The sequence below is a fragment of the Eumetopias jubatus genome, unplaced genomic scaffold (assembly GCF_037043125.1).
Source record: "Eumetopias jubatus isolate StellerSeaLion01/CBP00866 unplaced genomic scaffold, mEumJub1_p1.0 scaffold_4, whole genome shotgun sequence".
NCBI classification, from domain to species: Eukaryota; Metazoa; Chordata; class Mammalia; order Carnivora; family Otariidae; genus Eumetopias; species Eumetopias jubatus.
The window spans coordinates 141,467,256-141,482,280 of record NW_028274810.1 but is presented as its reverse complement, the minus strand read 5'-3'; the positions used below and the strand labels follow the sequence as shown (position 1 = coordinate 141,482,280).

General features: G+C 35.6%; 1 protein-coding gene across 26 annotated transcripts in view; it reads left to right on the top strand.

The window, feature by feature from the left end:
- RIMS2 (regulating synaptic membrane exocytosis 2) overlaps positions 1-15,025 on the top strand; it is a 585,834-nt gene that overhangs the window by 42,027 nt on the left and 528,782 nt on the right. The window lies entirely within an intron of this gene.

Here is a 15,025-nt window from a genome sequence, read left to right as displayed (position 1 = left end):
GCATTTTGGGTGCCATCCATACTGCTGTACTATGATATTTAGTTCTGTTTTATTTTTTACTTACCAGTGCATACCCATCATGTCAAAACAAGAAGAGAAAAATAGACTTCAAGTATGCTTTTAAAAAACACAGTGGAGTGTGGATTATTTTGTTATCAAATTAGATAACAAAGCCTTGTGTTTGTTATGTGTTGACAATGTAGTTGTGCTAAAAGAATACAATATATGTTGATGTCACCCTACTAAGCACCCATCACAATATTTCCGTTAGGGTAAATTAGAAATTTAAAGTAGAATATTTCATTATAGCAGAATTTCTTAACAAAAGTAAAAAATGAAAATGAGACTTCAATCAAAGAAAGTTGCCACATGGCTCATCTGTTAGCCAGTCCACTTACCATGATGAGTTAATTAAATCACATTTGATTGTAGCAGATGAAAAAATGTGTCCAGAGAAAATAAACTTGTTTACTACTATTAGCTTTTCCATGAGAAATTTCTCAAAGAGTTGAGGACATTAGGAACAACACCTTACAGTCAATTAAAAAAACAAGGCTAATGATTTTGAATGGTTTTCCTTGGTTCTTGCTTAGTTTACAGATGTTTTGGTAATGATCTGCTTTTTATTTGAGGAGTTGGTACTGAGTTTGAAGTGACTGAAGAATAAGGCTCTATGAAGTCAGTATGGAATAACAAGAGGCAATAACATTTCAAAGAATTTGAGAAGAGTCAGTACAACCTGAAGTGGAATCTGCTAAGATGTGTTAAAATTGATGATGACAAAAATATGTATGGAGTAGAAAAAGACTAAGTTAGATACATTTACAAATGCTGTGAAAATATAAAATGTTTAAAGCTCATGGTTATTCATTGTGTTGTGAGTAGGTACTTTGTAGGAAATTTTTGAATCATCATGGATTGTTGAATTGGTATTGTCAAAAGTAAACCATTCCCTCTTGTGAATTTAACCATCAATTCTATGTATTTTTTGTCAGAAATAGAAAGAATTTCATGACTTGCTCTGTTACAATAAGATTGATGGCTTAGAAAAGTAAAATTTTATGTGGGTTTTTGAACTCAGGGCCAATATTTGAACTGTCTCTGCATGAGAAAAATACCATTAACCACTGTTACTGAACACTGAATGGCTTTGGAAATTTGTTTTTGCATTGATAGTTTCTGAGTTCAACTTATAGTTACAAGGCAGAAGTATGCTTATCTGTGAAACTTATATTATGGTAAAGTCATTTTAACTTCAGTGACCACTAATCTTTATCATGAATAATTTCAGCTGCTTTATATGCTTCTCATGCTGTCAAAAGTTAAAACAAGTAGTAAGCTCTCTAATCCTCCACAATTTTCAGTGAATGTATTTTCCCAGCTCAAACTACGTTTCCAATAGCATTTTTCAGACTCTGATGCAAATGCAAAAAAAAATTACGTATTTAAAAATTCTTTTAATTGTGCAATTGTAGAACTACCACTCAACCTTAATCAGCAATGCAATGACATGCTAAAAGACAAACCAGGAAAAGAATCTAATTCAATTCTAGAAGTGTCCTCTAAGTGATGCATATGGTCAATATCAGTCCTTGATACTTATCTGTATGAAAAGACATTTCTAAGTTGAAATTCATAAAATCATATTACAGATCTGCATTAACAGAAGAACATTTGCAATTAATTTGAATGATTTGGAGTACTAACTTTGAATCCCAACTACTACCCCACAAGAATTCCATTATATTCTCATTAATGGACCTATCTTGTTATACTCAATTATTTGAATTTTGTCAATAAGAAAATTGTGGAAATGTGTTTTCTCTCTTATATTAGTAGTACATATTATTCTTAATTTTGCCTTTTGACCTGATGCTGGCAGGCCAGGTCCAGGGACCCAGAGGGAGTCACGCAGGACCAGTCAAAGAGGATCTTGGCTTTGCATAGGATAAAAATCAAATGTGAGCCAGCAGGAAGTAAGAGCAGAATATATTGAATATATAGAGAGAACAGATAGAGACAGAGCATCTGGGAAACTGGGAAAGGAAAGCAGCATGAGTTTCGTCTTTGTTCGGGGTCTGGAGTTTTTTTTATTGAGGAGGGTGGTCTGGTGTACCTTTCCTCTCAGGCATCCAGGAAATGGTTAGAACAAAGACGAGGGCCCAGGTGTTATTCCCTGGAGCCAGGGGGCCTTGGCGTCAAGATGTCTAGCTCCCATGGTCTGGAATATTCATGTGATGGCTTCATCCAGTCATTCTCACCTGTTCCTTCCTTAGATATTATCTGTTCTAGAGAAATCATTAACTCCAGTCCCTTATGAGGAGGAGGTATGCTATTTGCATTACAAGGCATGTGTGAAGTGGTGTGGGGGTGCAGGTCCTAGCAAGAATAGAAGCAGGAAAAGGAGGAAAAGAAGATTTTTATGGAGTCCTTTAGTTTCCTTATCTCAGACCCACAAAACCTAAAATTTTTACCATCTGGCCTTTTACAGAAAAGGTTTGCTTTGGTTTAGGCAAGTAAATACCGGTAGATACTAATCTGAAATCTGTACATTGTATTGGTTTTCTTTGTGTAATCAAGAGGAATTTGCTTCTCTCTAGCTTGAAATATCCAGTTTATTATTACCTCCTTCTGGCTAAAGGATTTTTTGGAGGAAACTTTGAATATAAATTGTTATTTACAACTTAAGAATGTAATTGTGCATGGTTGGTTTCAGCGTTATCACTTACTTTTTTTATTGCATCTTTTGCAAAGTGTGGACCAGCCAGAAGTAACTGTAAACTGTGGACAAAACTAGAACAGCTATCTTCATCTTTAGTTCTGAATGTCAGAGCTCCTTTTTCCCAGTGAAATTTTATCTTAGCATCATGAAAGCACAATCTCGTCTAGAGATTAGGCTAGTAGGAGTAGACTAGGTGTGGAGGGGTAGTATAAATGCTTCCTTCTCCTTTCCAGTGTAACTTACCAGTTCATCCTTAATTTTTTAAAAAAGATTTATTTATTTATTTATTTGACATAGAGAGCACAAGCAGGGGGAGCTGCAGGCAGAGGGAGAAGCAGGCTCTCTGCAGAGCAGGGAGCGCGATGCGGGGCTCGATCCCAGGACCCCAGGATCGTGACCTGAGCTGAAGGCAGTCACTTAACCAACTGAGCCACCCAGGCACCCCCAGTTCATCCTTAATTACTTCTATATAGTCTAGCAATGAGCTAGCTATACTGCCTGAAAAGCCTTATCTACACCCATATTCTAAACTTTTGACTCTAACAGTAGAAACTTTCAAGAACCTTGTTCATAAATATGATTATTCCACTAGTAGCATACCAGGCTCAAATATTTCTCCAAGTTTTTAATATTATCATGTTTAACCCTATCACTGAGGTGATCACAGCCAAAAGAACTGCTCTGAGCACCCGCAGAGCTTTGCCAGCATTCAACATTAGCCTTTGGCAAGGCTCCAGGAGCCAGTGGTGAATCTTGGCCATCTGGTCTTCTACACTTGCAGTTCCTGCCAAATAGTGAGGCAATGATTTGGCACATTTTGATTAATGATAGGTTTAGCAAGAGTTAGGCTTTCAGGTAGCTAATGATGAGTAGAACAATCTTCTGAATACTGTGAGCTGAGTGAAGGAGAGAATGTGAAAAGGCATAAGGAGCAAAGTTCAGAAAGGAACTAAAATGTATAGAGTAGCAGACACTGGCTTGGTGTTTCACATCTATCATTTTATTAAACTTACAGCAAAACATCTGGGCGAGGGGTACTATCATGCTTATTTTATAGGTGAAACTCAGAGATAAAGTGATTCAAAGTTGTAAGTAGTAGATTAAAAGCCTAGTCTCTCTGTCAATACTTGACTCTGAAAATACAGTTGACACGAGTAGATATTATAGGAAAAGGAGAAAAGGCCAATAATAAAACAGCAGTCTGGAACACCTCTGATTTCAGCTTCATCATATGGTGTTTTATTGGGAAGCCCGATTGTGTTTCATCTAAAGTTCTTTTCTGGGACTGGAGCTGCAGAAAATATCCTTATCTCTATTTTGGTTGTTAAACTCTAGGAGGAAGCTCTCTCAACTTTGCCTTAGTAAGACACACAAGGGCACTTCTGTGGATATGAGATTGAAGAGAGATTTTACATAAGAAAAATATTTAAAGTTTATATATTTTTGTAGATGTGCTTTATGGTAGAGGAGGCTTCAAGAGTCTCCATGGACCTAAGAGAAAGTAATAAGGAAGAATTAATAAGAATTAATACAGTATATAGAAATTGTCAGATAATCTCAGGATATGCACTGATCAGACCTTGAGTAATGTCCATATTTGAATTGTGAAGTTTAGAAAAGATAATAAGAGGTCTACCAAGAAAAACCTAAAATGTCGTCAATTGGCTAAAAAACCAAAAACCAAACTAAAAATTGATTAATTAATTCATTGATCTGTTCATCAAACTTTTATCTCTACTATGTGACAACATTTTTGCCAGGCACTGAGGAATATAAGGCATGGTCTTTTTCTTAATCTATCTAAGTCAGTTTCCTTATCTATACAATTAGTTCATAATACTTAACCTTAAAGGATTTGTGTGTGTGTGTGAGGTTTAAATAAGAGAACACATTTAAATTCTTATAAAGCACTTGGTCACATAATAGGGACTCAATACTATAGTCTAATAAAGGAGACAGAGAAATGAACAGTAATTATAATTGTAATGAAGGTATGTACAAATGCTATGGGTATAACTCCTCAGAGCAGATGGCATTGAATCCTGAAGAAGATGGAACAGAATTGAGAAACTTTGATGTTTGGAGGTGAAAACTTAGAACAGTTCAAAAGGTGTCTTAGCATAGTGCTAAGTACATGGAAGATAATAAGCACTCACTGGATTATATTGATTGATTAGATTATCAAGAACTGTGAAAGGTCTGAGATTTTACCCTGTTTACAAGTTAGCCTGCAAGTTACAAGTTTCATGGATGCTGGTAGAAGATATGAGACTTTGGGTCAGAGATGCTGGTAGAAGATACGAGACTTTGGGTCAGAGATGAAAGATAGTTGTTACTTAGTATAATAGTAGCCAGAGTATCATTTGTGCCAATTCTTTTTACTCCTGTACCCCACACAGTGGACCAGATTATACGTGCAAATTATACGAGAGGATTTCTGAGCCTAGGGACCCCATATCTTTTATAACATGGGGTAAGCATGCCTACCCTTTGCTCTGAAGGAGACATTATCTTTATCTTCAAAGGCTGTAAGCACATCTGCCCTTCTTGGCTTTGGAGGCAGATCTTAACTTCCAGGTCTTTTCTGTACAAACATCCTTGAGAAGACGGTATAGAAGAATAAGAAGTCAGTGCCTCTGCTTACAAGACATGTGAAAATGAGAGACCATGGAGAATTATCTTCCAACATCGTTTTTTTATTAGAATTATTGTTGTATTAAAGGATGAAAAGACAAATTTAGATTTTTATCTGTCTCTATCCACTAAAATACTAGACACTGAAAACATGTGACCTTTATTTAAAAATCTTCAGAAAAGAGTACACTCTGAAGGCAATATTTAAGTAAATTATTGAATGTTGCTGAATACACAGATCGAACATTGACTGTGTTTACTCTTTGAATCAAGAGAGATGGAAAGGCAGCTCATATAATAATTCAGGTGTTTTACATATTAAGTAATGAGGCTATATCTCAATATCTGGGAACAATCATGAAATTTAAGATGTTTTAAATTTTAAAAATAAGTTTATTTCAAGACTCATTCACTTTGTCAAATTCTTTAATGAAAAATGAAACCCCAGATAGCATACTTACGTTCTTTTAATTTTTTGGTTTCTTTTTTGTTAATAAATATAGATGTACTGTTTACATCAAGTAGGAATTGGTTAGCAGCTTGACTTGTATTGCTCGCAAACAAACAACAACAAAAATGCAAACCAAAGACCTGTGAACACAAACCAACAGCCAAAATTACTGTCTGTATCTTTAAATTCTTAAATGTGTTTTGGAATTTGTTGGGCAAAGTTAGGTTGGTTTTAAAATTTAGCGCAGTGACTCAGTTGCAGCTGTTCCAAATTATTGGTCATGAGCTTTTTATACTATCTGGCTTAATTTAACAGAGTACAGCTTCCTGCCATTTTTTCTTCTCTGTGATCAAGAATCTGAAATATATACATCTTAAGGGATTATCTCAGTTGTCATATTTAAGAATAACAGTCTAGTGTAGGCTTTATGAAGAGCGGTTTTCATACACTTTTTATTTTAGATACTTTTATCTGGATAGATAAAAATAATAGGAATTCCAGATGATATGTATTTTTAAAGTAAGAAACCCATGTTCATCGTATCAATTTAGAGAATTTAGGCATATAAAAGAAATCCTCCTTTCACTTAGAGATAGCTATTTTAATATTTGGTATATAGCCCAATTACTGTGTCTTGACATCTGATTTATTGCTTTTGTAATGATTAAGATTATCTATTATGACTATAGTGGAAATCAAGAGATACAGAAATTACCAATGCTGACCCACTGAGAACCATTTCCCTTCAAACAAACAAACAAACAAACATTGTATGGTGACTAACATATAAAATTAAACAAGCAAACAAACAAACAAAGAAACCCATTTCCTTATTCACACTAGCAGCAACTACAATAAAACAGCAACAAAACAAAAAAGATATGCAACTAATATATCTTGACTTCATAAATATTAGTTATTTGACAACAATAAAAATGAGTTAGCACCTACCTGATTGGGTTACTTAAGATCTTTATACAGGCAAGTGTTTTTCCCTGGCCTGTTTTTAATGTCCTCAAATCACAGTTTGTTGCATTGTAATGTCTAAGTCTGTTGCATATTTTTTTTTTTTTGAAGATTTTATTCATTTATTTGACAGAGACACAGCGAGAGCGGGAACACAAGCGGGGGGGGCGGGAGAGGGAGAAGCAGGCCCCCCGCGGAGCAGGGAGCCCGATGCGGGGCTTGATCCCAGGACCCCGGGATCATGACCTGAGCCGAAGGCAGATGCTTAACGACTGAGCCACCCAGGCGCCCCAGTCTGTTGCATATTTTTGGTCCTACTTCTGTATAGAGGAGGAACAGAACTTTTGTAACACATGGACTAAAGTTCATCTCTCCTTTCAACTCTCATTTCACGTGTATTTGCAGTAAACACATCAGATCCTATACCTTTGAGTTAATTTTGTCTCCTTAGGCATTGTGGGTATATTCCAACTATCCTGTCATTGCTGTTCACATTTTTTAGGGTCAGGCATGGCCATCTTTTTTTTTTTTTTTTTGTAAGAGTGGGAGCAAGAAAGTGAGAGAGAGACTGTTAAGTGGCATAGTTCCATCTGTAGATTTTTAGCCACATCTGTGGTTCTTCTTATGCTAGAGACTCTGGCTGGGTCCTATTTGGGCTCTCATTTGAGACTTGGAAGACATATGGACTAAAACCATGTATGTGTATAGAAGTTCATTGTCCTTCATTGTGTATATGATTTGCATTTCCCTAATGACTATTGATGTTGAGCATCTTTTCATGTGCTCATTGACCATTCTTTTATCTCCTTGAAGATATGTCTATTCAGATCTTTTGCCCAGTTTTAAATTGAGTTGTCTTTTTATTATTGAGTTTAAGGCTTGTGTATCTTGCAAGTCCCTTATTGTATATGTGATTTACAAATATTTTCTCTCATTCCATGCTTTGTTTTTTCACTTTCTTGATCATGTCCATTTATGTACAAAAGTTTAAGTTTTTTTTTAAGATTTTTAATTTTAATTTCTATATCCAACATGGGGCTTGAACTCACAACCATGAGATCAGGAGTTGCATGCTCCACCGACTGAGTCGGCCAGTCACCACCAAAAGTTTTTAATTTTGATGCAGTCCAATTTATCATTTTTTCTTTTGTTACTGCTTTAGTGTCCTATCTGTAAAACATTGCATAACCCAAGATTATGAAAATTTAATTCTCTTTTTTTGTACGAGTTTTATTGTTTTAGCCTGACATTTAGGTCTTTGATCCATTTCTTTTTTTTAAAAAAGATTTTATTTATTTATTTGAGAGAGAGAGAATGAGAGATAGAGAGCACGAGGAGGAGGAGGGTCAGCAGGAGAAGCAGACTCCCCGCTGCGCAGGGAGCCCGATGTGGGACTCGATCCCAGGACTCCAGGATCATGACCTGAGCCAAAGGCAGTCACTTAACCAACTGAGCCACCCAGGCACCCTCTTTGATCCATTTCAAGTTAATTTTATATTATGTGAGGTAGGTGTCTAATTTCATTCTCTTGCATATGGATATACAGTTTTCCCAGCACCATTTATTTCCTATGAAATTGTCTTGATGCTTTTGTTGAAAATCAACTCATCATTGATATAAGGGCTTATTTTTGGAATTTCAGTTCTATTCTATTGATCTCTATGCCTCTTCTTATGCTGGTACCATACTGTTTTAATTATTGTAGATTTGTAGTAACTTTTGAAATCAGGAAGTGAAGAACATTTTCAGCAGTGTTTTGGCTACTCTAGGTCCTTTGAATTTCCTTTTGAATTTTAGGATCAGTTTGTCAATATGTGCAAAAAAGCCAGCTTGGATTTTGATAATGATTGCTTTGAATTCGTAGATCAATTTAGTGGGTATTGCCATCTTAGCAATATTAAGACTTCTGATCCATGGACATGGGATGTCTTCTCATTTATTTAGGTCTTCTTAATTCCTTTCAACAATGATTTGTAGTTTTTAGGATACAAGTCTTACACTTCTTTTTTTAAATTTATACTAAATATTTTATTCCTTTTGATGCTATTATTTTTTTTTAAAAGGGAAGTAATTGTATGAATAGCTCTTTATATTTTACTTGGATTGTCAAATGGCTCTTGAAACAATCTGGAGCAGTAGAATGGGAAGTCATTAAAGTCTAAGGGCAGAGAAGACTAGACTGACTCTTTTCCAACTCACTTTTAGGTAGGAAGCATCAACATATTACATTATCTCTTCTTGGACATCTGGACTTCTTTACAAAGAGGTCTTTTCATTTATAATTCCTGAGAACGTGGGTCTCCAGAGCTCCAGAGCTCCTAGTTCCTTGTTGGCATTCTATAATCTATCCAACTCCTCTGTTCTTATTTTAATCACCATTTGGATGTACGAACAGCCCCCAGAACCTTGAGCTCTACTTTGCTCTGGGGCACCCATATAGCCGTTCAGATCAGTTAAATCAAGCCCAGAGGTCTTTAGGGGTATTAGCCCATCATCTTCATATGCCATATATAATCTACATAACCAGCACTGACATGCCTACTGATATGGCCTTACATTGTAGTCACTAAGCCAAAATGCTAGAGTGCTGTACCACAAAACCCACCTCTCATTCAGCTAGTTGGAATTTTCATTCCACTCCCTTTTGATGCTATATTTAAATGCGATTGTTTCCTTAATTTCATTTTTGGAATGTTCACTGTTCAGAAATACAATAGATTTTTTTTTATATTTGGCTTCTATCATGCAAATAATTTTAATCTACTCAGGACTTCTCAGATATCATCTTCTCTGGGAAGTTTTCACAGATCCTTCTGGACTGAATTAGGTAACCTTTATGTTGCTGTAAATACCTCCTCATACCATCACTGTACAATTCACTTTCATACTATTTTGTTATAGACTTAGAGTTACAGAGCTTATTTCTAGACCTCTCATCTAAATTATTAGATTGGCTTTTAGTCCTGACATTGTAACATACTTGTGTGCCAAGTTTAGTGAAAAGGTTTGTCCCAAATATTTCTAACTGACAATAATTTGAAGTACTGAAGTTTCTGAATGATTTACTAGTTAAAAATAGGTAATATTAAAACTGCAAATTCTGAGTCTGACAACAAAGTAAGGTTTATTTTTCTTTTAATGGTATTCATTCCCTCATCTTATTTATAATACCTAGAGAGTGGAATTTTGGGGGAAAAAGGCCAATTTAAAAATAGAGCTCAGGATTTAGAAAATTATGAGTCTTATTTCTTATTTATCCCTATAAAATGACAATTTTTTAAGTTCTTTAATGAGTTCACTAAAGTCACATGAATATCAAATGTTTTAATGAATAACTCTCCCCTTTTCCATCAATTCTCTGATGCTTTAACTCTGTGAACACTTCTTTCAGGAAAAATTTTGGCAGGAGAATGCAAATGTGTTTAGCAATGGAAAAGGTTAAGAATACTCCAGCAGGGGGGTGCCTGGGTGGCTCAGTCGTTAAGCATCTGCTTTCGCTCAGGTCATGATCCCAGGACCCTGGGATCGAGCCCTGCATCAGGCTCCCTGCTCGGCAGGAGGCCTGCTTTTCCCTCTCCCACTCCCCCTGCTTGTGTTCCCTCTCTCACTGTCTCTCTTTCTGTCAAATAAATAAATAAAATCTTTTTTTTTTTAAAAGAATACTCCAGCAGACTTCCTTAAGGGCAAGGAATTGTGTTTTATTTATTGTTAGCACAGTACCTGACACATTCAATAAATCCATTATTGAATGAATGTTTTTACCTGTAAATCTTAAAGCTACCTTATTCAAAAATAACATTTATTGAGCATCTGCTAAGGGCCAGACACTATTCTAGACCTTGGGTTTAAATAGTGACTAAAACTTTCATGGAGCTGACCTTCTAGAAGAAAGAATTTAGACAAAAAATTTTCAAATCAAGCTCATAGTATTTATTAATAAAAGCAATTGCTTTTTACTGTTTTTCCAATATCAATTACTTAAAAGTAGATATTTTGGAATCATTTTTGACCCTACTGTCCAATTGGTCTACTTCTAATTTTTCCTTTTTTTAATCTATCTGTATCTATTCTCATCCATTCTTGTCTGTCATCAATGGTATCTTTAAAGAGCATAAACCTGATCACTATATTTTAAATTCCACTAAAGCAGCTCTCATGTGTTTATATGTTCTAATGTAGTGTCTGCTACATAGTAGGTATTCAATAAATACTTATGGAATGAAGAGTGTCACCTATTTTCTTAAAAACAACATGGATCCCCGTTTTTAAAAGAGTAAATTCTAAATTCCTTAATATAACATATAAAGTCCATGATAATCTGATCAATTTACCTTTCCAACCTCGACTGCATTATTCCCCTTTTCCCACCTTACCCATACCAGTCTGCTTGAGATTTCCTGAAAATACTGTAACAGTACTTTATTGGAAACAGGATATTAATTTGAAGACTTGGCCAAAATTCTAAGGCAACAGTAGAGTTGTATTCAGCTCTTTATCATCTGAGTATATAGACTAAAGCTGCTTTCCCTTTTTTTTTTAAAGATTTTATTTATTTATTTATTTGTCAGAGAGAGAGAAAGCGAGCACAAGCAGGGGGAGCGGCAGGCAGAGGGAGAAGCAGGCTCCCCGCTGAGCAAGGAGCCCGATGCGGGACTCAATTCCAGGACGCTGGGATCATGACCCGAGCTGAAAGTAGCTGCTTAACCGACTGAGCCACCCAGGTGTCCCTAAAGCTGTTTTCCGTGTGTGTGTGTGTGTGTGTGTGTGTGTGTGTACACGTTTTCTTTTGTGATTTTAGACATAAGATGTTTTAGTAGTCAATACTTTTTTCTTTAAGTAAAAAAAACTCAAATTAGCATAAGGAAAATAAAATACTGGCTCAAATAACGGAAAGCCCAGTAGGTGATTGGATCCGGGAGCTCAAAGAATGTTGTTGGGACTCTGTTCTCCATTTTCTTGGTTCTGCTTCCTTTTATTTGTTGGTTTCAAAACTTTTTTTCTATTTGCTCTGCAAGTGACAAAGACAGGCTGCTTGCGTATTTACGCCACATTGTCTAAATTTAGCACTTTTATGTATTTATAAGACCAATAACAGAAGCAACAGCAGTAGGAATAGTAGTAATAATGGTACTGATAGTTAACATTAAATTTATTTAAAGCTTTTTTATATGGCAGTTACTATGCTAAGTGCTTTATGTGTTTCACTGTATTTAATTTTCATAATGATTCTATGAGAAAAATATTGTTAGCAGCTACATTTTAAAGATGAGGAAATTAAGAGAGACAGACCAATTAAGTAACTGGCTTAATCATTCAGCTAGTTAGTAGTAGAGCCGAGAATTCAAGTCTAGGAGATGGTGTGTGCTTACCACTGTGCTATTTTGTCTGCTTACTGTCAGTTTAGGGAAGAACTCTTATTATCTTTGCTTCGGTCACATGGTCACATGCCCACATGCCCATTCTCACACCAATTACTCTGTGCAGAAAGATAATGGTCCCATATTTACTCAGAGCTGTGCTATCTACCTGGCCCCAGTGGCAATCTTATTAGAACCACATAGCATGGGGGAGGGTGATTCCCTACAGAAAGTGATCTTGAGCATATAAAAAAACACATATGTCTACTAAACAAACATTTTATTGACCATGCTGCTTAGCAACAGAGATTTCTATATTAAACATTGAAAGCTCAGTTAACTGTCAGAGGCCAACAGTTTGGATTATAGACTCCTTCAGTGTGTTTGCTTTTTTCAGGTGATACTATTTGCTAGTAGGACATTGTTTGAGTGGTTAAATTATGAAAATCTTAGACTAATGAACTTTTTAAAACTTTTAAAAATAGATCATTTTGGATGGTTTTAAAGCCATCTGTATTTTAAAAGAAATTTGATTTATGATAATTAAAAAATCTTAGATGGAGAAAAGGAAAATGAAGCATATAAAATAATGATAAAAGATACTTTTCAAAATATTATTTAGATTTTTAAAAAAATACTGAAATTCAGTCTAGATAAGATCAAGCTTGTTAAAAGCAAATGACTAGAATAATCTTAGTGATTAAGGCAGAATTTGACTTCTGCCTTTAGATTGGTTTTTAGATATTTGTATTATTTTCAACTGGTATGTCAATATTATGTTTAGCTGTTTTCAGGTTTTTGCATTTTTCCCATAATTTTCTCAATTGGCCATTGACTCCAGTAAGCAAACTGTTTGGGGTTTTTTCCTCATCAAAAAGTGTTTCATCTGGCTCATATGTGTAGGCTTCATTGTTTTGTGAGGTGAACTATTTACTTGTAATCTATTTGGAACTATCTAAGAGACAACACTGGATGCTAGTCAAAGAAAAATTAGATATCATATTTGACCTAGGGTTCCCCAGTTTATTAAATAAAAAAAGATTTAAATTGAAGGTGTTTCTAAAAACCATAATAATTCTGGTATGGGGTGCTATTGTTATTCTTTTTACAGCAGTGAATCTTCAGACAATACTTTCCTACACCAGTCTTCCCTCCTGTACTTTCCACTAAGACTTTGTCACATCAAAACAGGTTATCTCTCAGCCTCATATTGTTTATATAGCTTCATCCTAAACTCCTTACCCTCATTTGCTATGGTTGACTTGTTCCTGTTTCTAGAGCTTCATTTTCCTATTTATTTCTTCACTTTACTGCTGTGATATGTAACTTCTCTGGTAAAGTAATTCTCTGTCTCTGGTGTTTACATTCAGCACAATTTCATTCTCTCTTTGTAAGGTGTCTTTCATTACCCTGTAAAAATATGCTTCTTGGTCCTGCCTGGTTCCTGGGACTTCCTGGTTCCTGCCTGGTGTACATTTGCTTGAGCTTTAGTAATTGTGATTGGCTGGTTACCAGAAAGTTCTTACTTTGGAAGCTAAATGGATTCTGTTTACCTTAGGGGACTCTTTCATTTGAATGTATATGTAGTATACACTGAATTAATTAGTGCTTAGGATCTGCAGAAGATACAAAGGAGATAGGAGATATTTTTAGCCCCTTCTCTGAGGTATCTTTCAATCTAGACTTTTGGCAATAGTACATTGAATGCTTATGATAACAAATCATGATGTCTGTATTGTAGCTTTCCATTTCTTATAAGGAAGGATCCCCAGCAGAACCACTGGACTGGTTCCTTTTTTACTCTCAAAAGGTCCTAATTTATGTGATTCATCTAGAATATGTAAACAACTCACACCAATCAATAAAAGAAGAAACCATTCAATGAAAAAATGGATAAGACACTCGTGAAAGTACTAGATAAAAGAGGTCATACAGATGGCCAATAAACATGTGAAAAGTGCTCAGCATCATTAATCACAATGGGAATACAGATTAAAATCACAACAAAACTCTACTGTGTACCCACGAGATTGGCAAAAATCCAAAAAAGACAATACCAAGTATTGCAAGGATATAGAATAACTGCACTTCAGATATACTCTTTTTGGGAGTTTAAAATAACTCAACCACTTTGGAAAACTGGCAATACCTACTAAAACTGAATGTGTGATGCTCATGACCCATCAATTCCATTTCTAGACATGCCCAGCAGAAATGACTACAGGTACACACCAGAAGAAAAGTAAAAAATGTCCATAGCAGCATTATTTGGAATATTTCTGTTTAGTTTCCCATTGCTGCTACAACAAATTACCACAAACTTAGTGGCTTAAAGCAACACAGACTTATTCTTTTATAGTTCTTGAGGTCAAAGGCCAAAATGGGTCTTACTGAGCTAAAAGCAAGGTGTTGGCAGGCTCCTTCCTTTTGGAGACTCTAGAGAAGAAACTACACTCTAGAGAAGAATCCCTTTCCATGCCCTTTTCAGCTTCCATATTCTGTCTTGGTTTATAGTCCTGCATTGCCTTTTCTCCTTTTGCTTCTGTTGTTAAGGTGGCCTTCTTTTCTGACTTTCTTGCATCCCTCTTATAAAGACCCTTATGATTACATTTGGCCGACCAGTATAGTTCATTATGTTCTCATCTCAAGATCCTTAATTTAATCATATCAGCAAAGTTCCTTTTGCCACATAAGATAACATTTACAGGTTCTGACGATTAGGGTGTGGACATCTCTGGAGGGCCATTATTTGGCCTACTGTAATTCCCAAACTGGAAACAACCCGGATGTTCATTAAGAACAGAACGGATTGGGGGGGGTGCCTGGGTGGCTCAGTTGGTTAAGTGTCTGCCTTTGGCTCAGGTGATTTTGGGGTTGATTATATATGAGAGATTT